This window comes from Bactrocera tryoni, unplaced genomic scaffold (assembly GCF_016617805.1).
Source record: "Bactrocera tryoni isolate S06 unplaced genomic scaffold, CSIRO_BtryS06_freeze2 scaffold_351, whole genome shotgun sequence".
Lineage (NCBI taxonomy): Eukaryota > Metazoa > Arthropoda > Insecta > Diptera > Tephritidae > Bactrocera > Bactrocera tryoni.
The window spans coordinates 225,978-250,788 of record NW_024396062.1 but is presented as its reverse complement, the minus strand read 5'-3'; the positions used below and the strand labels follow the sequence as shown (position 1 = coordinate 250,788).

The 24,811-nt window shown below is 35.3% G+C and overlaps 1 protein-coding gene across 2 annotated transcripts in view; it reads right to left on the bottom strand.

The window, feature by feature from the left end:
• The window catches only part of LOC120781141 (loricrin-like), a 79,307-nt gene extending 67,090 nt beyond the window's left edge, over nt 1-12,217 (bottom strand). For both annotated transcript variants that reach the window (XM_040113273.1, XM_040113274.1), the window contains exons 1-2: nt 12,048-12,217; nt 10,841-10,919 (exon numbers count right to left, since the gene is read on the bottom strand). The gene's annotated coding sequence lies outside the window, so the exon portion shown is untranslated. The remainder of the gene's footprint in view (nt 1-10,840; nt 10,920-12,047) is intronic.
• Nucleotides 12,218-24,811: the final 12,594 nt, after the last annotated feature.

Genomic DNA, 24,811 nt, shown 5'->3' with positions numbered 1-24,811 from the left:
ATAATTAGAAAATTGCATGCGGGAAACGACGTAATTCAAGGAGAGGAAGTGGAAGTTGGTTGGTATATATCTGAAAATCATTGCTTGTAGGTCACTATGTGCCATAAAAATTAAGTAAAATATTCGATGTGATCCAAAAAGAGTGTCTTCAGCTTCTTGAACTACATGAGACGCGATTTTGCATGTATTACAAAGAAAGGTTTTAATTTTTTTAGAAAATTTGAAAACCGCAAAGCACTTTTGCATAAGCAAATGTTCATTTCATTATCAATATTTAAAAATTAAAGAAAAACCTTAATTCGTTTAAATAAATATTTTTTTGTTTGCTGTATGCGAAATAAGCACCGCCAAATAAATATTCGCTCAGATAACGTCACTAAAGTTTAAGCGAATTTTGTTGTCATTCTGCGAAATTGTCAAAAATTGCTCAAAGTCAATGTGAAGCATTGACATATAATTAAACTTGAAAGGCCAACACGTTTCTCGATTTTTAATGAAATAAATTTATGACTTTTTTTATGTGCTTGTGTGTGCATGGTTTGTGGAATATTTGAGAACAGTGGGTTGCTTAAAGAAAAATTCGCTTGCGTGTTTGCTTCTAATATATATAAAAAATAAATGTACGTTGTTGAAAAAATACTTTGTAGAACACTCCTAAGCGAACTTATTTGACCAAGTAGTGCAAATATAAACAGAACTAGTCTAGTCTTTTTTTCACTTTTAATGAGTCACTATAATTTCTTTTTACTAAATAAATTGCAATAGCTTTGAACAATTAGTGAAAAAATTAATTTAGAGTGAGTGTGTTTTTTATCTAACAAGAAATAAACAAATTTTGCTACAATTATGTATATATGTATGTATGTCTTCTCTGATCAGACACATATTTTGCTTATATTTTAGCTGGTTCGTGTTTGCTTTTTAGCGCAACAACAGACTGTGACGTGATCAAATAAATTTCTGTTTATGTTCTTGCGTATCTATACAGATATAGATATACTTGTATGTGTATATGTAAGTACATTCACACTTATGTGAATATTTGGCTTTCCATTAAGTTATTGTATCTTTTTGTATTTCTTTCAATTTCTTAAGTAGACTTTTCAATAAAAAATGTGCTTGTGTATATTATATATTATTTGCTCGTATGTTTTATTGTTTCCAAGCAATCTTTAAAATATGCCGACATAAACGTTGCCATTGTATTGCGAAGTGTCCAATGCTTTTGATTACTATCCCATACTTTGTATGTATTGGTTAGTCGAAAAAGTCTTTTCGTATTTCTAATGAAACTTCAACTTATTTTCTTTATATTTATAATGAACAAAAAAGTAACATTTTTCCGCAAGAGACTATTATATTATTATATCACACACTCTAAAAACAGCAAATCTTCAGGATTCAGTGCACGCAATTAACACAAAAGTAGACCTAACGGTAAATTTCCAGTTAAGATTTGAAAAAGGTTCACTTTGAAAAACTTTGAGTTAGAGTTGACTCTTTTGTAATTCTTCTTCTTCTTAATTGGCGTAGACACCGCTTACGCGATTATAGCCGAGTTAACAACAGCGCGCCAGTCGTTTCTTCTTTTCGCTACGTGGCGCCAATTGGATATTCCAAGCGAAGCCAGGTCCTCCTCTACTTGGTCCTTCTAACGGAGTGGAAGTCTTCCTTTTCCTCTGCTTCTCCCGGCGGGTACTGCGTCGAAAGTTTTCAGAGTTGGAGTGTTTTCGTCCAGCCGGACAACATGACCTAGCCCGCGTAGTCGCTGTCTTTTAATTCGCTGAACTATGTCGATGTCGTCGTATATCTCGTACAGCTCATCGTTCCATTGAATGCGGTATTCGCCGTGGCTAACGCGCAAAGGGCCATAAATCTTTCGCAGAAATTTTCTCTCGAAAACTCGCAACGTCGACTCATCTGTTGTTGACATCGTCCAAGACTCTGCACCATACAGCAGGACGGGAATTATGAGTGACTTATAGAGTTTGGTTTTTGTTTGTCGAGAGAGGACTTTGCTTCTTTTTGTACATAATGTGTGATATATAGCCAAGCAATCTGCTAATTATGATAAATTAATGACAAAGCCACTTTTTTATGGAATATACTGTGTTCAGATTTGATTAGTTTAAATTCTAATACTACTTTAAAACACATTAGGTTGTAGAGGAACATTCACAAAGCTTTTTCATAAGCTCTATAACTCCACTGATTAATCAAGGTGTATTATAACAGATTGAAACGAAGAATTTATTAACATTTGCTGCTTTTTGGAACCAGTTTTTTATTATTGAGCTGAAAAGTGAATAATAATTTGAAATTCTCTTAAAGTTGTTATTAATGAGAAGTAGCTAAAACTTAATTCTCTGACGATTATTAAAAAAAGAAAAAGCCTTATGAGTTTAAAGTATTTGTGAAAATATTGGGAAATAACCTTATAAAATTATTGAATAAAACTAATGAGTATAGAGAAACAAAAATAAAAGTTGACCCTGAATGTCCTGAGTGGCCTAAAAGAGTTTTGAATTTCTTATGTAATGTTAAAAAGATTGAATTTCAGAAAATATGTCCTCGTGATAGTATTAATCTGTGAAAAACTACGGAGATCTAGCAGTTAATGGAATTGTCATGCCAATACTCAAATATTCATCTAGCAAAACCACTCACGCTGTCTACCATTGTAGTAATATTATAAACAATTTGTCACAAAAATATTGCTTCAATTATCGCTATTCCTAGGGAAGCTGTCAGTTATGTGAGTTTATAGTAAATATGTTATTTCTACTTCTACTTTTGCTGTTCGGATTAGGTCAATTTCCCCCTATTAATTGGAGTTCACATCTAAACATTCTTCCACACCGCTAAAATACTTGACGGTGAGCTTATCAACGCTAAGAGTACGTTTATATATATTAAGAACACAGGGACATCCACTGCTGCAGTGATTACGTGTTTCTCCTTAAAGGAGTCTTTACCTATGAGACAATGTCCGTAAAATACCTACGGTCGTTAAAAAAATTAGTCAAAATGGTGGCGTTTTGAAGCAAAGTTGTATTTTACCAAAAATTTTAGTTGTTTTAGGTCTGTCAAAATTCGATTTTTGAGAAAAAAAAGTATGTATAGAACATGCAAAAAAAAAATTATAATGGTGGAATTATTTGTTTGAACATAATCACTCAGTCGAACTCAAAATATAATATTTTGAGAAAAATGCTACAAATGTAAGTATTGTAAGTATAGAAAGCTGTAACTCAAACACTCTTTGAGATATCGATTTAAATTTTGTTATTTTTAAAGGTTTTTCATCTCACACTTTCATCGTTAAGAGGGTTAGGTGGGTTTGAAAATTTCAAAAAATCGTTTTTTGTGTTATTAAATAGTACAATATGTTAAAATACTCACCAAAAATCCGAGTAAAACTCTAAGAAATACACCCATCAGAAGTTCCACCCATTAAGTCACAACTTAAAACTTTGAATGCGTTTTTCTCAAAACTCCATTCTTGAAGTCGGTGGAAACGATTTCTCGAAAAGTGATGAATCTATTTAGTTCGAAATGTGAACACATCTTTAAAATAACATTTTCTTTTTTCTTCTTTAATTGAACGAAAAATTTTTTTTTATCACAACTTATTTTATAAGCCAAAAAAAGGCGAAAAGTTGTCAAAAGATGAAATTTTTGAGAAAAAATTAAAATTTTTATATTTATTTTAAAATTTTATTTTCATTAAAATTTTTAATTTTTTTCCTTCGTTTAAACACGAGGTTTAAATATTAACGGAATATTTTTGATTTTGTAATTTCAGATGAACCAATAATAAGTTATACTGTCCACGGTGAAAGCACTTTTTTTGTACCTCTGAAACACACTTAACCCCATAACTCACTTCTAACCTCTTTTTATGCGACCAAAGGCAAGAAATGTACAGTAATTCACATTCAATGACAAATGCAGACAATAGTTTTAACAGAACATGGCTAGAAAAATAATGTTAATTAATTAATTAATAATACTGTTTTATTTACTATCACTAATGAAGTTACAATGTCAAAACGAAATATGTTGCTTCACTCACTTCTTTCTATTAAAAATTTATGCGTTCAAAAATAATGCAAAAATTTGCGTTTCATTCTCGAAATTTGTATGCAAATGAAAAATGTTTTCTGAAGTAAAGACACATTTTTGGTATAAACGCAATATCACTTATTCCCGCACACACACACACATACACGTGCGACGACATGCAAATCTTTCCAAATGACTAATTTCTAAACAATTTTGGGCATTCTGTGTTTCTTCTGCCGGCATTCGGCCGCTTTTAGTGCAGCAAAGCAACTGAAGAAATTTTCTACGCAGAGCCACAAACACACACGCACACAAGAGTGATTAAATGTATGCATATTCGAGACTCTGATCAAAGATAGCCTGCTTACTCATAAGCAAACATGCCCGCAAATACAAATACACACACACAAGTGTATTTGTGTGGCGGTAAGTGCACGCAGCCGAGTCATCGTCGCATTCATCGAATCACAATGCGGGCTCTGGCATTTACGGGGCATTTCGAACAGTCAACATTGACTGCCGGCCAGTGTGCACTCAGCCAGCCGAAGCCACAACACCAAATAAAGCAGCAGCAATGTTTGGCAACCACAACAACAACAGCAGCAACAGCAAGTGTACACTTGCAGCAAAAACGATGTGAGTCAGCAAGTGCTGAGATTGCGATAGCTCAGGCTTATCAAAAGGAAAGCAAATATTTTGTATTCTTTTTGCTCAGTTCTTTCATTCACACAAATACCCGCTGAGCTGGACATTTGAGGCATTTATTTGCCAAATGTATATTCGTGCGCATCCGAGATGTCTCGGCATTGTGCGTTCCCCGAACACACTGGTGCCCATTGTGCGTGGAATGTAGCCAAAGGGCTGTGTTGTTGCGAGGCCCGCTGTGCGGCACGTGCTTAGCCATTAGAAAATATTGGAGTTGATAAGCGTTTTTATGGCTGTGCGAACATGCCTTTTTTATGCATATTCCCCTTTTTATGGCCTCAATTCGTAGAAGTATGAAGCGCCAATGACAGCGGGTTGGCAAAATGCAAAAAGATGTGCCTAAAATTTGCCCAAATGGCCCATTCGGCATTAAACTCACACATTTGGCTGCAAAATTATTTTGTGTTTAGGTTTACTTTCGTAACTTTTTTTATTCTTTCCACAATTCCGCCACGTGGCACGCTCTTGCCCTTCTGTTCCAAAGTTGCGCCTAAAAGCTCACTGCATTAAAAACCTAAAGACTGTCAAGCATCCTTTTGCGTACATCAATTCCGATTTGGTTAGAGCAAAAAATTATCGAGTTGCATCCACAGTATTTGCCACAGCATGCCAGCCATGGCAGTTCTCCCCCCTCGTCCAGGCGCAGCTTGTTGCGGCGCACAACTCATGCAACCACACATCCTTCAGCCATTATTTGTGTCCTTGCGGTCACAACAAGCAACGACAGACAACACTGCATACACACACACACACATTTATATATTGTAATGTTTATACTAACAAATATGCGCATATATGTATGTGTGTGTGTGCTTGCGTTATTGTGCTTTTCTGCTCTCCACTTTAATGTAATACAGCGCAAGTCAACCGCAGCAACTGCCTTGCACTCGCACATTCACGTGTGTGCTGCCGACAGTGTGTCCTTCAACCTTTATTGTCTTTCTATGTCACTTCCGCAAGCTGCCTCGCACTTTGGCCGCTCGGCCGGGGCTGCCAGCGTGCGCTTTTGTTGCATTTTTCTTGGCTTGCATTACTTACCGCAGACCGAAATACATTCTGCTTTGTTTATGTTACCGCTTTGTTGCTATTTTACATAGTTTTGTCTCATATATCTGTATATGTGTATATGTGGTTGTATACATATATGCTCTTATGTAACTCTGCCGCTGACTGTGGCCGCCGTTTGTCTTTCGCTGCCGTTCTTCTGTTTTATCTCATTTTCTAGTCTTATTCATGCATTCGCATTGCAATGTTGTTGTTGTCATGCTGCGTTGCACTCAGCATTTTAGTCCTTCGAAAACACAAGTTGACATCGTTTATAAATTCAGACGTGTGCGACAATACCATTTTATTGCGAAGTGCTCTTTTCGAGAGCGGAGATTTTTTTCTGCATTTCGAATTTAAAAATATACAAGAATATATCGTAAAATTAAAAAAAAATAAAATTTTAAGGATTTAGGTATACAGAATAAATTTTAGTCAACAAGTAAGTCCCACACTCAGTCAGCTTTATAGAATTTTTATTTAGAATATTTAATTGCAGTAAAGAGAGGTATTCTTGATATTCATAAAAGTTGTGAGGTAAATCGTAGTAGAGTGTGATAAATTCATAAAATTTTAATCTAAAATTTCAAGTGGAAAATCCAAAATTTATGACTAATTACTTTAGTCACAAAACATGCAGCGGTAAAAAAGAAAATTTGAAAACACAGCTAACTTCATGAAAATTGGATGACTGTAAGCCAGATCAGATGATTGTAAAGTCATTTCAATAAAAGAAGAAGTGTGTGATTGTTGTAAGAATTTTGTATCAAAAGTCAGTCGCCTAGAAGTTAGGAAGTTTGTTGTTGACAAATTGGTGGTGTAAATACCTCAATGGAGTTTATTCAAAACCTAACCACTGGTGGGGGGTAAATAAAATACTTACGTAGAGGGATATTTCTTTCATTCTATAGTAAATTCTTCAAACAGCATTTGTATCACACTGAAGAGAACTATAAGTAATTTCAGGCACTTCTTCTTGTAGTCACGTTTTACAATGTTTAAGATTCTCTGCCGTTATTTCAAATTACAATTTGTCAATTTCAATAGGAAACTCTGTTCAGTACTCTGTGAGAAAATTGTACATTTGAAGAAACACAATTTTCAAAAATTTGATATGATTACTTTTCATTATTATAACTTTGTGGAGATCATCCATTACTTTTCTGAGGCGTTCAATTTTGCTCTTGAATATGGAGAGATGGAAAAACTAAGTGGAGTTACTGTTACCAATGAAATTGCACTACGAGAATGTTGGCTGAGGAATTAAATATGAACGAAAACACTATTTGCAAAATTTTAACTGAAGATTTGGGTAAAAGAAAGCTCCTCGCACTTCTTCGAAGATCAGTAGACATAAAAAAAAAACCGTAAAGAAGTGTATTTGGTGGGAATTCAATGGAATCTTTTATATTGAGCTTTTGCTCGACAATACTACGATTGATTTTGAAAATTGTTTGCAAAGCTTTAATAAAATGGGTGACACTGGATCATTACAAATAATATGACTTATACTTTCTTTTGGATTATAACCGAAATATCGAAAAAAGATTGAGAACTACAATGCTCAGAAATTTGAACTTAATTTGCAGTGAAATAACTAACTGGTTAAGATCTTGATTAATTTCAAACACTTTAACAAGATGTTAAGATCAGTATTTTTTATTATTTGTGGTATAAATGAAGAGTAACTACAATAAAGTCTAATGTTGGATACCACTTCAGTCCTTCTACACAAGATCCATTACCATTAATTACCATAAAAATTAATTTCTTAATGCCGTTTTATTTTCGATGCTTCTTATATTTTAACTATTGAATAATATTTTAAAAGTCAAAAAAAAAAAATATTATAAAAATACAATTTTGTTTTTGGTTATGCACGTTTTAAAGGATTAACGGGTGCCTCTTAATTCAGCATCAACCTGTCATCTAATTTCTTCTCTTTATAACCACAAACTAAGATTCAGCTGTTGAATAAGTCTCAGTACTTTAATTATATAATTTCCATTTTGTGAGAATAAGCGATTTCAGCTGGTATTTTCTCATTACCGGAATCTGAATTAGTTGTCAGCGAAATGCCTTTCTATGTCTCGCTTACAAATTCTTAATTTAAACTTCCGTTAAAAGCATAAACAAACGGTATACTTAAATGCTGCTAACCGTATGTACATTTATGTAATACAATAAACATATGTATGCTTGTATGTCTGTAAGTGAATCAGTTGCCTGTCTTGTTGAAGGTTTAACTAATTTTTGACAGCTCAATTCAAACAAACAATCAACCAGAATACTTTCAGTTATTTATGCAAATACATACCTTTACATATGTATATACAAGTGCATGTATAATATATATTAGCTTTATTATACAAGTCACAATTACATTTTAAGTAGCTCTGCGAGGCGCAGTTCCAGCGATAATTACTTTGTTTTGAATTTGTTTTGGCATAATAATGAGCTTTTAATCGTGTACAATGCTGGCACTTGTATGTGTGTGTGTGTTGAAGCAAATATATAAATAAAAATAAAAATTTTTTTGGCCCACCTTAATAAATATATATATATGTGCATAAGATGATTAGTTGGTTTCTATAATTATAAAGACTCGTATCATTTAATTCTTATAATTGGAAAACGGGTTTTCTAAGCGTCTTCTCATCTAAGGAGCTTAGAAAGTTATAAAGCTTTACTAAACCTATAATTAAACAAATTTGAGCAGAATATTTATAAAAATCTTTTTAAAATGTAAAACACTTCACGATAACTAATTATTGCAATTTTTCCTGAAAAAGTTGTTCTAAAAATTCATTGCTATTTCTAATGCTGGTAAGTACGTAATACATTGCATTAATATTTATTTGTAGTTGGCTTTCAAACCTAACAAATAATTGCTTTACCTTTCACAATAAATCGTTTAAAAATAAATTGTTTATTTTCTGTTTAATTCCGTTTTTAATTGGGATTTGTTAGTGTAACGCGCAGAATAAATATATTTTGTATGAAATAAGATTTCTTCTTCGTTATTGACGTAAACACCGCTCTTACACAATTTTAGATTAAGATTTCGGACGTTTGAATTGTCGCTTAAAATATTTCTGAACAAAATTTGAGACGACTTTAATTCATTTCTGTAAATATACATACAATAAAAATTATTATTATATTTATTTGTTTTTAAACCCTCAACAGGTTAAATTTGTCACGAAATTGTAACACCCAGATCGAAATCTCGGATACACTCTAAAGTACCTATACCGATGTAAGTACTATAAGCGTGACTGGCTGCGCCGATTTAGCTACATATGTCCGTCTCTCTATAATTATTTATCCAAACTAATGCCTCAGTTTTTGAGATGTCGCCCTGAAATTTTGATATTTCCTCTTCTCTGCAAGAAGCTACTCGTTTGATGGAACCGCTGATAGCGGACCAGCATATACATAGCTGCCACGCAAACTAAACGTAAATCTAATCTTTCTAGGGAATTCCTTTTAATTTGACAAAATATCTTCACGAATTTAGCATAGATAATAATATGAAGCATCACTGCAATCATCGAATAAATTTTTTATATTGGACCACTATATCATATAGCTGTCATACAAACTGGCTTATCTACCTAAAGTTCACGTAGGGGAAACTTTTTATTTGACAAGTTATCGTAACAAAATTTGTCGAAGATTACTATTTTAGATATCACTAAAATCTCCAACAAAAATGTTCAGATTTGGCTAAATAACATACATATAGATGTCAATTAAACTGACCGTCAAAATCAAGAATAGTGACATTTTATATACGTTAATGCTTTAAAACGCCCACCTGTATAGGATATTACAGTTTTGGTAAAGCCGAATTTTACAATTTTTTTTTGTGAAAATTATGCTTTTAAAATTTATTTATTACTAAAACATTTTCCCATGCATAAATAACTAAAAGCGAATTTATTATGCCCAACAGTTTTCCGGTTAGAAATAGACCGCCGCGGAAGCCTTTACCGTGGTTGAACACAAAAGAGTAAAAAGAGGTTTTAATAGTAAGATATAACGAAGGCCTATTATTTTACCAAAATGGCAGGCTTTTAAGAGAAAACATGTTTGAAAAAATAACATTTTTCTGTATATATGCAAAGCAAAAAAAATTGTTTAAAGGTAAAATGATCGATCTGTTTGAACTAGGCCTCCACGCTTTAAAAGCCTCCAATTAGTTTTTCAATTCATTTATTATACGATTTTTGTATGTTATTTTGAAAGATAATGCAAAAACAAATTATCTTTCGAAATATCACACAAGTGCGCTTTAAGTACAGTCATTCAAAAATAGTTAGCAACTGGAATGTTAGTAGTTGAAAGATTAATGTTAAGAAATAAAACAAAAATGTTGAATAAAGTGAATAAAACCTAAAACACCAGCGAAAAATTTCAGAGGATTACTTCGTTTTTAATTTGTTTTACATGTTCTGAAGATTATAGTCAAAGTACTTTGAAGACCTCAAAGGAATGTTATTTTAAATTTCTAGAAAGAGTACGCGCACTTGGAATTGAACTTGCCAGCAGATTAACCTTAAAAAGTAGAATGTTCACAAACTCAAGGTGAGTAGTATAAAGAAAAAGACTGCAGTGAAAAGTCCTGTTTTAATAACAAACACACAAAAAAACCGAGATAAATGTATACATTTTTTAAGCAAGCTTGACACATTAGTTTGAAAATAAACAATTCACATTTAAGATCTATTTGTAATTGCTAGTGATATATTTCTCACTAATAATTAACGCCTAAATGCGAAAACTGAATCATGCCCACACAAATAATATATTGAATACATAGGAAGCTTGGGCCTGGCAGGTTACTGAGCCACGCATATACCAGTTTTGGTCTTTCGCGATATCAGCTGGAGTTCCAGTCATCCATTAGAATGATTGCGCCTGATGCTATACTTTTTATAGTGTCTCCTACCCTGGGGCGCCAATGCTTAAAGCCTGTGGCCTTGTTTACGATGTTATAAAATAAGTATCAAAGTGTACTCACCCTTCAAGTATGTAGCTATAATTTCAGCCAGTCTATGTATGCTTGCTTTTAGCAGCAGAATTTACACAAATTGCGATTTCTGTTGTTAAGAAAATATTAAAAATTATTACGTTGCAACACTTAAATGCGATCAGGTAGTGAACTTGAATAATTAAATATGCAAAACTCAATGTTATTGGCGGCGCTTTGCACTAAGTCACTGGTTGGCTGCTAAAAAAAATCAGTAAAGTAAAAAACAATTACATAAAAATTGTTAACAAACGATGCTTATTTAAATGAAAGGAATATTTTTTAGATTTTTATTAGATTAAATGCGTTATAGAATACACTTCTTTGACAAAAATAAATTTTATTAAATAAATTTTTAACATTTACAAAAATTATTTTTATAAAAAAAATTGTTATTGTAAAGTTTTAATAACATTTTTAGATACCTTATTTTTTATAATTACAAAAACTTTCGTATTTTAAATTTTCACTGCAACCGAATCCCGCAATTAGTACTCTCATGTATGAACTTATGAATAATTGTATTTAATTACGTCTTCCGCGTAATGAACGCCACCCACTTAAAGCCAATTGCAAACGATAGCAGCGACGCGATTCGTAATTGAAGCCAATAAAGGTGCAGGTAGTATAACGGGTCTTACGAGTAGCAATAACAGCAACAACCAGCAACTGCAGCAAAAGTGACGCAGCAATAACAATAATAGTTTGCACTTTTAAGTACACGAAACAATTACGCGCTGTTTATAAGAAAATAACAACAACAATAAAAGAAACACAAGCGTAATGACTGTTTTCGAACTTTCTGTAAAGAAAAACACGAAAAAGTTGGATTCTCGATGCGGCTCAACGCTTCAAGTGCTACAGCCGCAACAATGAGGCTTATTCGATCGCAGTTTCAAATGTTGATTTCACTGATCACACACACACACATACGTATACATACATATGTAGCGATTTTTTACATAGTCACACATCTCCGCTTCTGATTACATTCGCACACTTAATTTGTTGGTTTATTGTGTTTTCGCAGTCATTTTCGACATTTTTATTGTTTCTCTGCGTTGTCTCGTATACAAATTTCAAATAATCTATAAACTTTTTTCTACACCGAAAATTATTTTAATTTTACACTCTGCAAACACAGGCACACAGCAGACTTTTGCATATGCTAATTTTGTGAATAAATAAATACGCTTACGTCTTTATGATTGACGCTGATTTCACAAATTGGCTCGGCAAAGAGCCCAACACGAATGCACTGTTCGCTTTGGATGTCCGCGCCACGTACGTTTCACGGCGACGAGCGCTCCAAAAATGCCACTTCACACAGCAAACAGCAAACAACTGCGAGCTGTCACAGCCACCGACTGACTCTGCTACTGGCAATGACTTGTGGCGAGCGCGCGCTCACTGTGAAGTCGAATAATTGCTGCTCCCGGTACACCGTTTGCTCTGAGAACTGCAGTGCTGCCAGATTTTGCTTCACTTTATTTATCATTTCATACACTGGTCACTTACCTGTGTACTCGCTGAGTTCAACAGACGTTTTCCACGCTACAGTCAGCTATTAACATGTGCGCTCTGTGCGCGTTACATTTTTCCCTTTATTCCACAGCACCTGTAACAGTTAATGTTAACGACAACATTAGCCGCAGTGTAAAAGCAGATAATGTTTATGAACATTTGAACATTCTGTAGTAAAACTTTTGGAGAGAAAATGAGCGGCAAATAATCACATGCTTCGAGTATGACTGTTACTTATGTTAGGCGCGCGATTTTCAATGCCACTTGCGCTTGCAAACGCACAAGCATAGAGTATAGCAGTTTGTACTACAACAAATATGTTAAGTAGTGAAGTTGTGGTGAACAGTGCTCTGTTAGTTTTGATAGTGAATGCAAGCATTTGAAATGTGTGAAAGGAAATGTTTGCTGTTGTGTGAATTTGAAAGCAGTTTTCACTGCAGTTTCTCATATTTGATGTGTCATTATGAAACTTGCCACATAATTTCTTGCATTATGATATTATATTAAGTCAAATTGGTATTTATAAAATTTTTACAGCACACCATTGGAAAATCATAGCATTATATCAGTGGATATTTCCACACAAAATTACGTTGAAATTATTATAGCATATTATATACAAGGCTCTCTACGTATATATAGTATTGAACTATTTTGAATAATTTCTTGGCAAAGCTCTTACTTAGGTTACAATACCGTATAGACATTTTATTTATGAACACAGCATTGCGACACAAATGTTATATGCTTCCTCTCATTTGTTACGCCTCATTTTAAAATATTGCTGCGGTAAATGTCAATTTCTTGTGCCTTGAAAGGTAGCCAATTGCCAAAAATGAACAGAACATGAAAAAAAAAAATTAGGAGTCTTCTTCAGACCGCTAACTATGCGATGTCTTGAAGAGCGGAGAAAAACCTGCAGCTGTGAACACAGTAGCAAATTTACTGTACGATTTACTTTAGTTTGATGTGGGGCTGCAGTCCCTCTTAAAGTCAAAGGCAGAAAGTGGTGAAACGTAATAACGATGACGTTAGACGTTAGAAAATTAATATTAATAAAATTAATACCCAATTTATTGAAGAGAGGCAACATTTCCGTAATAAATAAGTTTTTGTTTACAAAATATTTCATATGCGGCACTTTCTCTCATTTTCTTCTTATCTAAACTGAGCGCCTAAGTCAACAGGAAATTAAAATTAATTCTTAAATTTGAAAACTAGCATTTTAAGGGTCAGTGTTTGAAGCGTCTTGTCAGCAAATAAATTTACTAAGTTTGTCGTTTGTTAAGTAGTGAGCTCTTCTCTAGATTATTGCCATTTGCAACGAATACTAAACAAATTTTAATTTCTTATATTGCAGCTCTCAGTATCTACATGCGTATCTCCTTACTCCAGAACGCAACACCCCCACTTGCCGCTAACTTGCTTCGCCTAATTTATTTGTTACTTAAATACCTTCTTTATTTTAATGCCAAACACAAATAATCATAAAAACAACATAAACATTGACACTTTCGTCCTACACAAACAACAAGAAAGTCATGGGCAAAACACTTGACCAAAGACAAATCTCAGATAGGACATAAGAGAATTAACACAAGTAAATCTACGTCTATTCCGATGCGTAGACCCTTGAGGCCACACAAACACTCTCATATTCGTATCACTACAACAAATTGGGCATTGCTGCATCAATGTGTGTGCTCGAGCGGGTCAAACGGCAGACCAACAGGCGACATTCAAACTAATAAATGACCGACGCTGGAAAAGACAACGCCGTAAGCTGAATGAAATGTCACCCGGATATGCCATGATAGTGAGATTATGAATCCCTCGGGGCCAGTTTGTGTGTTCATCATAAAAGTGAGTTCGCAGATAAGTATGTGCGCCCGTTATATGGTCATGTGGGAAATTAATTCGTGTAATATTATATATATTATATACTTATACATAATAATAATATGTAATTTTGTACATAAGTACAATTATGACGGCCTTTTGCAAGATGACTATGTAATATGTGCGTGCTTCGCACATTAGTCGGCTTCTGCGGAGTAAAGAATGTGAGGTTAGGTTTCACATAAAGAAGTGTTCTATTAAAATAAGTCGAATTTTAGAGAATGTTCAAGTTCTTTCGGAAAAATACTGTTATTAGTTATTAGTTTTGTTAGGAATAATATCATCCCTGAAATTTGATTGATTAATTGATTGATTAGATTCATGTTTGATTATTTATAGTGGCGGTAACCTTTTTCACCGGTTAATCGAAGTTTAAGGGGAATGTTGGATTCATAAAGTCTTCTTGGTGATCTCCCAATCAACTCTTGTTTCAGACTGCCAGACCACTATTGTGTCTTTTTAGAAGGATTGACAGCTTTAAAAGTGGAAGTAGATGTAAGTACGGCTTCTTTTAGACAGATATGTGTCCACTCTGATAGCAAAGCTATATAGTCCTTGAGCTCACAGACAGTTAGATGAAAGCTGGTCAAAGAGTGCAGGATCGCATTAGCTGTAGCTTTAAGCTACTTTCATGTTAATCTTGTGGGGATGTTTGGTCCCAAAGGAATCGTCGGAAACTTTAAAGTCGCTGGAAAGGGAATCTCCCTAAATCCCATTAGGATGCGAGCTAGCAAATCTTTCCCTGTCTACGTGCACTCCGGTGCTAGATCTATGGACCATGCGCGAGCTTAGTAAGTGGTGGATAGCAATCTGGGCATGTGGGGCTGGGAAAGTCTTCTGGGCCAAGGTGGAACGCAAAAAGTTCTTGAAACTACCAGTTCTTAACAAGACTTATATGGACACTGTGTGAGGTTAGAAATTTTGAAGGATGCAACTCGTCAAGGTTGCAGGAGGGAAAAAAATGTGGAAAGATCTAGACACTTTCTCCTTGCTTTCTCAGGCTAAGGTTGAAGCAAATTGCCTGGAGTAGCTATTAGTCGGCTAAATAAATTAGTGGATGGCAGTAGGCGCTTCTTTGACAGACGACGGCATTTTTCCCCCAGTCGGGTCTACGCAACTGGAACTGACCCGGATTTTTATCCATCCAAGAACTGTCAAAATGGCAAAATTCTGCCGTTACAACAACAACGGTATTTTTTATCCGTACTTAAAATTTCTAGGTATCACAGTGGACAAGCGTCTCTAGCAGCCTAAGCAATCTACGCGAAAATAAACTTTTTTACCTAACCTAATCTATATACACGCCAAAACACACATTTTCATACTAATTATGTCTCCACTTATTTCTGGAAGAAGTTTGAAGGATGCCTGTGACACTTATAGATAGCAATATGGGTTGCTAATTGTATTTTAGTTATACTGTTAGAGATTCTGTTGTGACTTCGCTTTAAAGTTTCACAACTAAATCTTGAAAAATGAAACTAAGTAAAATTAAATAAATATTTATTGCGAACACAGTGCTCCCAGTTAGTGTAATAAACAGCAGCACTAAAAATCCAGCACGTTTTGACTTAAAAACTTTCGTTTGTGACCCGTCAAAACTTCGTAAAATCTCGCACAAATAAATCTGTTCAAAATAATTGCTTTTACACAACGTTTTAGCGCTTCCATTTTGAATAAATAGCATAATGGCGATACAAACAAACGGTGTGTTGAAATGCGTGGCAGCACAATGCGGATCACTCGGCAGAATTCTGCTAAAAATCGCAGTGGGTAACGGGAAAATGTGTCAGCTGCAGCTGTGTTGGTGCTGATGGTGGTGTGCGGTTGCGGCAAGCCGCTTTCGTAGCATACTTTTTTGCGCGCATTCGCTGCGCATATTTGATATCAGCTGGTGCCGCTGCTGCTGCCGCTGACGAAGCTGGCATGAAGCCTCTTGTATGTTTTGTTGTATTTGTGCGCCCGTTTTATGCAATTTATTTCTTTTGTAGTTCATACTTTGTGAGTTTTTTGTGTGAATATTTTGGCATGCGCCGCTAAGTATGTCACATCCGCTTATGGTGGAGGTTTCACCATGTTCGTCAGCATGTGCTCGAATGGCAAGCGTTAGTTCTCGCTTCCTCCAGCTGAACTAATTACATTTTTAATTAAGTTTCTAATACTCTTAGGCTTGGCATGAAAGTGTTGGCTGTTTTTTTCGAAAGACTTCATAAATAGTATACAAGCTTGTTGGGGTTTAATATTTATTTGACAAATAAAATAGAAAATGCTGGTGATTTGGTGAAAAAGTAATGAAGTGGTTATTATTTATGTATATACAAAAGAAGTAATGATGTAGGAATATTACATTTCCAATGGGTGGGCCATAGTCCCAAACACCAACTTCAACTCAAATTGGAGGTTAATAATGTGTTTGTGTGTTTACTGTTTGTTTCGACGATTGTCATTTTCCTAAATAAAATCATGAATCAATATGAAATTCTTCCAAAAACAAAAATATATTTTAATTGATATGAAAATTTTCAGCAAGAAATGTTATCGATAGTGAATTATGTGACCTATCAACCTGGAGACATTATTGAAAATCTCTTCTGGAACATTTCACTAGCAATTCTGCACACTAACTAATAAATCATTACTGTTAAGATCCCTGTTTTTTCTCTGCCACTAATTACTTAATATAAACAGTACAAACCCGGCATTATCTGACACCAATCGCATTTACTATTGCACCGGAATGCAATTCTAAAGCAAAAACAGATAACAAACTTTGCCCTTAGGCTCCGCATTTCCTTTGCATATACAATTTAATGTATCTACTTATGTTATCTTCCGCTCTTCTCCTCTTGCAGAACTTTCTCCGCGCTGCAGTAGTTCTGTAAACACTTCATAAAATGTATTACTATGTGTTACTTGAGTCCTTTCATTGTCTGCAGCGGAGTGTTCGCGAGCAAGTGTGCGCTGGAGGTCACTGAATTTTCAAGTTCCCTGTTTACAACCAACAGCAGTCACGTAGTTTCCTGTTTTGATTGCCTGCCTACGGTTCACTGGCTTGCTGCTACAACTGTAGACTGAAGGTATGCTCCTCCAACACTGGTACTCTCCGCGGCGTCGACTTGCTTAGAAAACATGTAAACACAAAAAAATACATATAAATATACATATTCAGTCAGGCTGTCGCTGGTGGAGCGGTAAATAAAATGCAATATACATAAATAAATATCGGATTTATTTATATAGTTTCTAGGATGACGATTTAATAAAGGTATTAGTCAAAGGGGGCTTTCAATAAGCTCTTTAATTTTGCAAGTTGAAATTAAATTGTATTTAAGAATTTCTTTTAATATTAATATAAAATTAAATCAATGTTAAAGTCTTATATCTCGTTTTGAATTTCAAAAAATTATTTTCTATCATAAATTTGAAAATTTTTAACTTGTCTTTTGCGAAAATTTTAACTTGATCCTGGAAGTAGTTTTGGAAATATCAGCGTATTTTAAGGGATTTTTAAATTTAATACATTCGACTTCAAAAACTTAGAATTTAATCGGCTTCTAAAGCCTAAAATGCGGGTTTCACCAATCGCAATTTCCAAATTAGGTGTGGAAAATTTTACCGAAAATTTCCTGAAATTTTCACACGACCTCCTGATATATAATTGTTAGGCAATGATTGAAGAAATTAAAAGTTTTAGCCCTTCTGTCATCAGAGCATAGAAAGAACAGAATATCCGTACTAAGCGGTCAGAAACGGAACGGAATAGAATCGTCTACTGTTGGTACTCCTTCTTACAGATAACATCACCAAGAGTATTTTACTTTAAAAATACTTTACTTTAAAAATACTTTACTTTAAAAATGGAAGCCCCACTAAGCAGCAAAATTAAACGGGTGGACTCCACGCTTGAAGAGTACCTTCAGTCAGTCCGTTAGGATCGGAACAGTTCTTCGTTATGGGTCCTCAAACTTTTCGAGAGGGCTATGCAAAGAGAAAAGGGCCAGTAAAAAACGCAACTGGTAACAAGTGCCTGAACTTCGAGAGGCAAAGATTTTTCTGGGAGAGTATGATAAAAAACGGTTGAAGAAACTAATCGGTCTTCCCAGATACAATTTACGGAAGACTGTGGGATTTTACACAGGCCAGTAGAGGCTCTGGTGTCATCTGCACAAATTAAATTAATATTGCAGGGTTCAATGTCGTTTTTGCGACCACTGAGCAGAGATACCCGAGCATATACTTTTGGATTGCCACAAGATTGCAAAAAGAGGCAAATGGGTAATCGGATAATCTGGGGCAGAGCACATTACTACCATAAACCGAGAAGCTTAACTAAGCCTGTTTTATATGACTGAGTTAAAGAAAGTGTTGTAGTAACAGGAGAGGAACAATAGATCACAAGCTGGGTTGCATTCCTTAAGTTACAATATGATCTAATTTAATAATTTTCATAGACATTTTTTAACAAACCACGCTTTCTTTAGAGAGCCGACATTTCGCCAAGAAACAAAATTTTGATTGGACCTTCAATAATTACCTGTATTCATCAAATACAAGTGGATATACATATATTAGAGCCAAAAAATCTGAAATATCGTGAATTGTTCCCACGTCGGGTCTATGTAATCGGAACGGACCCGGACTTTTATTCGGCCAAGGACAGGCAACTCGGCAGATTTCTGCCGGTAAAACCACAACACCAACAAAAAATCGTATCGCAAAGTTTTTTGGGATCATAAAAATTGTGTCTTCAGTTTCCGAGATATCTGAATGAAATTTAATACTTAGGTGCGTTTTGACATTTTATTGATAATTTGTCGGAGTCGTTCAAATCAGAGATTATATCACATATCTCCCATACTACGGATTATTCAGATTTTTAAACTTCGCCTTAAAAATCGCTAGCTCGAAACCAGTATTAGATTCAACTTCAGATGGCACACCCCGGTTAATACGAGCGATGCTATATTGACCAAGTAAAAGCGTTATAACCTTATCAAAAGCTCGGAGGAAACTCCTGCGTCCTGTAGCCAGAAGACAGACCGGCAGACCCGTATCCAATCTCGGCTGCATAAGTCTAATACCTTACTAATCTTAAATTAAACAAATTCATGAAACCAATATAAACAAGTGGATATAACGCCTTAAAAATTGGGACCCACAGTCTCAGCAACATCTCATTGGAGCTCACAACTTTACACTAGGATCTCAATACCAACTCTTTTGATCAAAACTTTGAGTTAAGATAGAATATTGATAGATTAATACTAGTCGTTCTACCCAAATATTTGAGAATCAACATCTTGTCGAGCTACAGAGAAAAAGAAGTTTACCAATGAGAGATAGCATCTTTACATAAGGTAAGCTGCTTGTTCCAATAAATTTTGCAGTTCTCAAACGATCCGTAGCAATACCTAAGTTAAAAAATATCATTAAACGCTTGCTAATTATAATTCGCAACAATTTTGGTACTTTAAAATCGATTTCTCTAACCATGAGAATGACACACTGAATGCATTAATATTGCATAACACACAATTTAAATCCAGTTTCGATGCAGGAAAGTCTGACAGTACAAAATTTTTAATATCAATTACCACTGAAATTCAAGTAATCCATAACTTCCATCCGCTACATAAAGGACAATGGCAGAAACGAAAACTTTATTCATTTTCTTAATCATTCCAACGGCATCCCGGGCTGCTAGAAAGCAGCAAAGAAATCGCGAGCGCACCAAACTTTACTGAACTCTGCAACGACAACAACAATGGCGAACAATTATCAATGCAGCTTTGAAAGGAATAGTTTCGCACGCCGCAACTGAAACCATTTCGACGCGCTTCTTAAACGGCTCCAGGCACTGGAGCAATAGTGCTTCCGAATCCTTCCGCACTCGCCGGCAAATGTGGCGTGGTGAAAATGATTGCCAATGATTAAGAGAAATCTCAATATCCTTGGATGGCTTCGCAGCGTTGCAGTTAAATTATGCAAATGCGTCAGCAGTTTTGAAGATGGCGTCAATTCTCGACAAAACTCCGCGGGCGGGCGCTAAGCTTCCTGAGGCACCAGCGCGAAGTTTAGCAAAAGTTTAAACACGCGCGCGGCCTGGAGGAGTCACCACAAGCCGGCGTGTAGTGTGGTTGTCATGGCTTTGGAGAATTCTTAAGCAAACCATTTGCCTTTGGCTTTCGTATTAAAGACATTCAATGATTGCTTAACTAAGCGAGAGAGTTCAATGAATGAGAATAAACTGTCAGGGATTTTAAAGTATAGAGGAGAGCGAATAAGTGAAGTTTTAGGGTAGAATTATTATAAAGTCAAGTCTTAAGATCCTTTTGAAAGATCGATTTGCTTACGGAACAGTTTCGGAGTACTAAATCGGCTTCATTATAAAAGAACCTGCAAAAAAGGAGTGGAAGTTATTAAATAACATTATTTATGATAACCGCGCAAAAAAACAAAGAAAAGCCAGGAATTTTCGTATTAAAGTTTTTCCCAAAAAGCTTTAACGCCTAAAAAGCCACTAAACAGTTGGGATGTTACTTTCTTTGAGCCCAAGTGCACAACAATCTGAGAGAGCGGTCAAGCTTTAATTAAAGGCTTTTGCTAAGACTAATACTAATATTTCAAACATCAAGTCATAAACAAAATAAGCAAATCTTAATGGTAAACTCTTTGGTGTAGCGTACTTTCCGGAGCGGAAGTGATAACTGTTTCGGGTCGAGATTTTGGTCGATTCCTTTATACTTGTCTCTTGTTTTGATAACTTATGGCAATCGTTTAACACCAACACTGTTTCTTCAAAAAAGGTATATATTTAACACTAGTTTGCCAAAAGCTGCAGAGCTTTTAATTACCAAACTTTCTGTGCATACCAATTAATTAAAATACCGCCTTCCTGCGCTGCCATAGGCCCATATCGCTTTAGTGTCTTAAATTTGTGAGCCTTATTTCAAATTTTTGGCAATAAGAAGTGCGGCCGGCAGGCGTTCCACTACTAATGACCCGGCGCATGTCATAATTTCCGTTGCTCGTCGAAACTTTTGCAAGCTCTCAGCCAAGAAACTTTAGCGAACTTAACGATTTTTCTGCTAAAACTGAAGTCCACCGACCTGTGTGCTGCGTCTTTGCTGCCAATTTGTGCGCAAGCGACCCCCAGTTGAAAGGTGAGCGGCATCTTTGAGCGTCTTTGAGTTTCGCACTTGCGTAATTAGCGGCGGTCGAGCGGCTCTCCCTAACATGGCGGTCGCTGCATAAGGCATGGCGAAGTAATTAGCGTCAGCCAGTTGTTTCTGTGAAACTTTAAAACTTCTGCAATTGGAAATTTGAATGAAATTAGGGATTGGTGGCAAGCAAAGCATCATATGAACTTTTTTTTTTTAATATTAATATTTTGATATTAAATTTTATATATGTATTTGTACATTGTGTTATATAGTATAATTGCTTTCGCCAATATTGAGACTTTACATTCTAATTATTAAATACTTAAAGTAATCTAAGGTCTTAGAATGAAGAAGATAAAATAAATATTTCCCTTGTTTGAACGCTGAAATCGTAACCTACATTTTTCGAAGTTTAATTAAATAACGGGTGATACAAGTAGAGTCTAATTTTGACAGATCTCACCTGAGCCGTGACAAGCTGTCACAGACCAAGCTCCTTCCAAAATGTTCTCCACACAGTGGATGGGCTTAGCTCCAAATGCTGCCGACGAAGGCGGATGGTCTCATTCTAGTCTTTTTCGATAATCCACAGAAGCAATAGCGTCTGCGATGCGCACTGAACAGCACTTCTGAGGCGCATTCTCTATGTATATCCTCGTTATCCACTAGAGTAAACGTACTGCGAACTGCGACTCCGACTATTTTAATAATAAATTATCGCGATTTGCATATATTGCATCGTAGTAAGTATAGCAACTCAAACTGTAACAGCTAGGAAAAAGACCAAACATCGAGAAAAGGATTGGCTCATTGAAAATCACTCGCCTAAAAAAGATCTGTTATATAATGTTATTATTTTGAAGATATTTTTATGAGTCTTTCGATATTAGAAGAACTTTTTCTATAGCTAATGAAGTTACCGCGGTGATGAATATTAAAAATGCCTAAATGAAGACTAGAAACTACGAGTTACTCTATGAATGCAAGAATATATTACAAGGCACGTTGAAAAGTAGGTTACCGTTTCAGAATTAGAGAAATCAGAGAATAATAAAATTGGTAAAGTATTGGCTTTCGATATGCTTCCCCATCCCACGTGCTTGCCGGATCTAACATTCAGAGATATTTGCATGTAGTCAACCTGAAAAAAATTCTAGCGACGATATACAACTGGTCATCCAAGAAGTGGAACTTTCTTCAACAGCCTTTTTTTGACAGATCACGCGTGAGTCGTATGAAGCTGTCATTTTATTTTTGTTCAGTATTGTTTGGTATTTAATCTTGGAAATCGCTCAACTTTATTACGAAAATCCACTATCTGTAAAGAACGCGTTTTGAGCGCTTCGCGTAACTTATGATCAACATATTCGGCCTACTGAGCGTACTATTCGCAACACCATCACCCATCTTGAGACCCAACATTCATTATTGGATAATATTCAACCTAAAAGACCACGTTCAGCATGGAGTAAAGAAATTATAGCAGTCGTAATTGAGAGTGTACACGAAGACCATGGATATTCGATCCGGCGCCGTTCACAGAAACTTCGAATCGAGATCGTAAATTGAATGCGTACAAAATATAGCTTGTGCAAGAACTGAAACCACTCGAACTTACCAAGTCACATTGCTTCGCTCTTTAGGGTCTTGAAAAATTCTGAGAAGATCCGACGTTTTCAAGCAAAATTTGGTTCAGCGATGAACCCAATTTCTGCCTCAACGGTTATGTAAACAATCAAAATTGTCACATTTAGAACGAAGAGCGACCTAAAGAGATTCAAGAGCTGTCATTTCATAAAAAAAAAAAACAATTTGGTGTGGTTTGTGGGCCGGTAGAATCAACGGTCCATATATCTTCAAAAATCTTCAAGAGCTGATATTTCATCAAGATAAAAAATCATCTTCCAAAAAAAAAAAATGTGAAAAGACGTTGCTTCAAATGATTATAAACATTACAATTAGAAGTTTCTGTGTTTTGCTCTTTAAAAAAGTAGAGAACCTCGAAATGGATCGCCGTATATATTGCTGATTTCAAACGCAATTGTAATCCATCCAAAGTCGTCATCAGTTTGTGAAATATTAAAGCTTGAGTATATTGATGGAGTGTTTATAAATTTGAAACCAGTTTGTCAAATTATTGAACATGGTGTAAGTATTTTCAAATATTATTTTATATTCCCGGAAATTTTATTGTCACAACCATTGAATGTGAACTAATTGGTAAGTGGCAACGCAGAAACAAGCTAAATGACAATATGCTTTTTTTAATCGACGGTGAATTATTCAAAACAAAAATGAAACTATGTGGAATTTTACTTTCTATATGTAAAACATTCTCACATACATATATACATAGATATATACTCTATGAGATACCCTTTTACCTTTTTATCAAAACAAAAAACTCAAACTTTGACTCTACATTGCGGTTGTTGCACAACGTGTCCAACGGCAACACTTGTTACCGCCATTGTTGGCTAACTGTAACTTTCAACGTGCCACCAGCAGTCGGTCAACCGGCGGCAACTGCAATGCGCAGGAAATTGTGCAGCGAGAATCGAAAGTTGGGCACGGATATTGGCAATGTGTGACTGTGGCGCCCAAAAGCTGCAAGGGAAGGGAAGGGGTAGCGGAGCAGAGCGAAGTAAGGAGTGGAATTTTAATATACAATGGTTTTATGAATGCACTCACACACACACACCAACACATGCACACGTGTGTGGGCACCAATCTCATGTATATGTATATGTGTGTGTATGCCCATGCATTTTAATTTTGCGTCCATTGCTTTTGTTTTTAGCACTCGCTCCGCGCGTGTTTACCTTTCGCGGACAATCTGGGTTATGAGAACAGGAAGGTGAACTTGTCAAATATGCAAAGTGAGCAATCGATTGTGGATATTGGATATTGACTGGCTTCATTTCGCCAGCCGATTGAGGTGAGTGCATTTGTATTTGTATTTGCACGCCGTGCTTTCAGCTCCGTGTAACGGTTATTTTAATTTGCAATGCATTCGTAAACTTGTGTTTGCATATGTTTTTTGAAGGTGTGGTTCTTATGGGCTAAAATAGATTTAATGTATGTTTTGTAGTGCATATTATGCCACTTTATTAAGGAAGTTTTTCAGAAACCCTTCTTTGCTATTTAAATACAATTTTGGAATAGGAAATTGAGTAAGATAGTTTGGAAAATAGGTGATAAATACGCCTAACTTATTTACAAAGAAAATACTTAATTTTTAAATATTTTTAAACTCAATTTGCTCCGAGATTTATACTAACAAGGCAACCGTGTAAAGTGTTTAATGACCTTATCCTTCATCTTTCCTTTGCAAAAATAGTTAAAGTTAATTTTCGGATATAGTTACCGAAAAGTT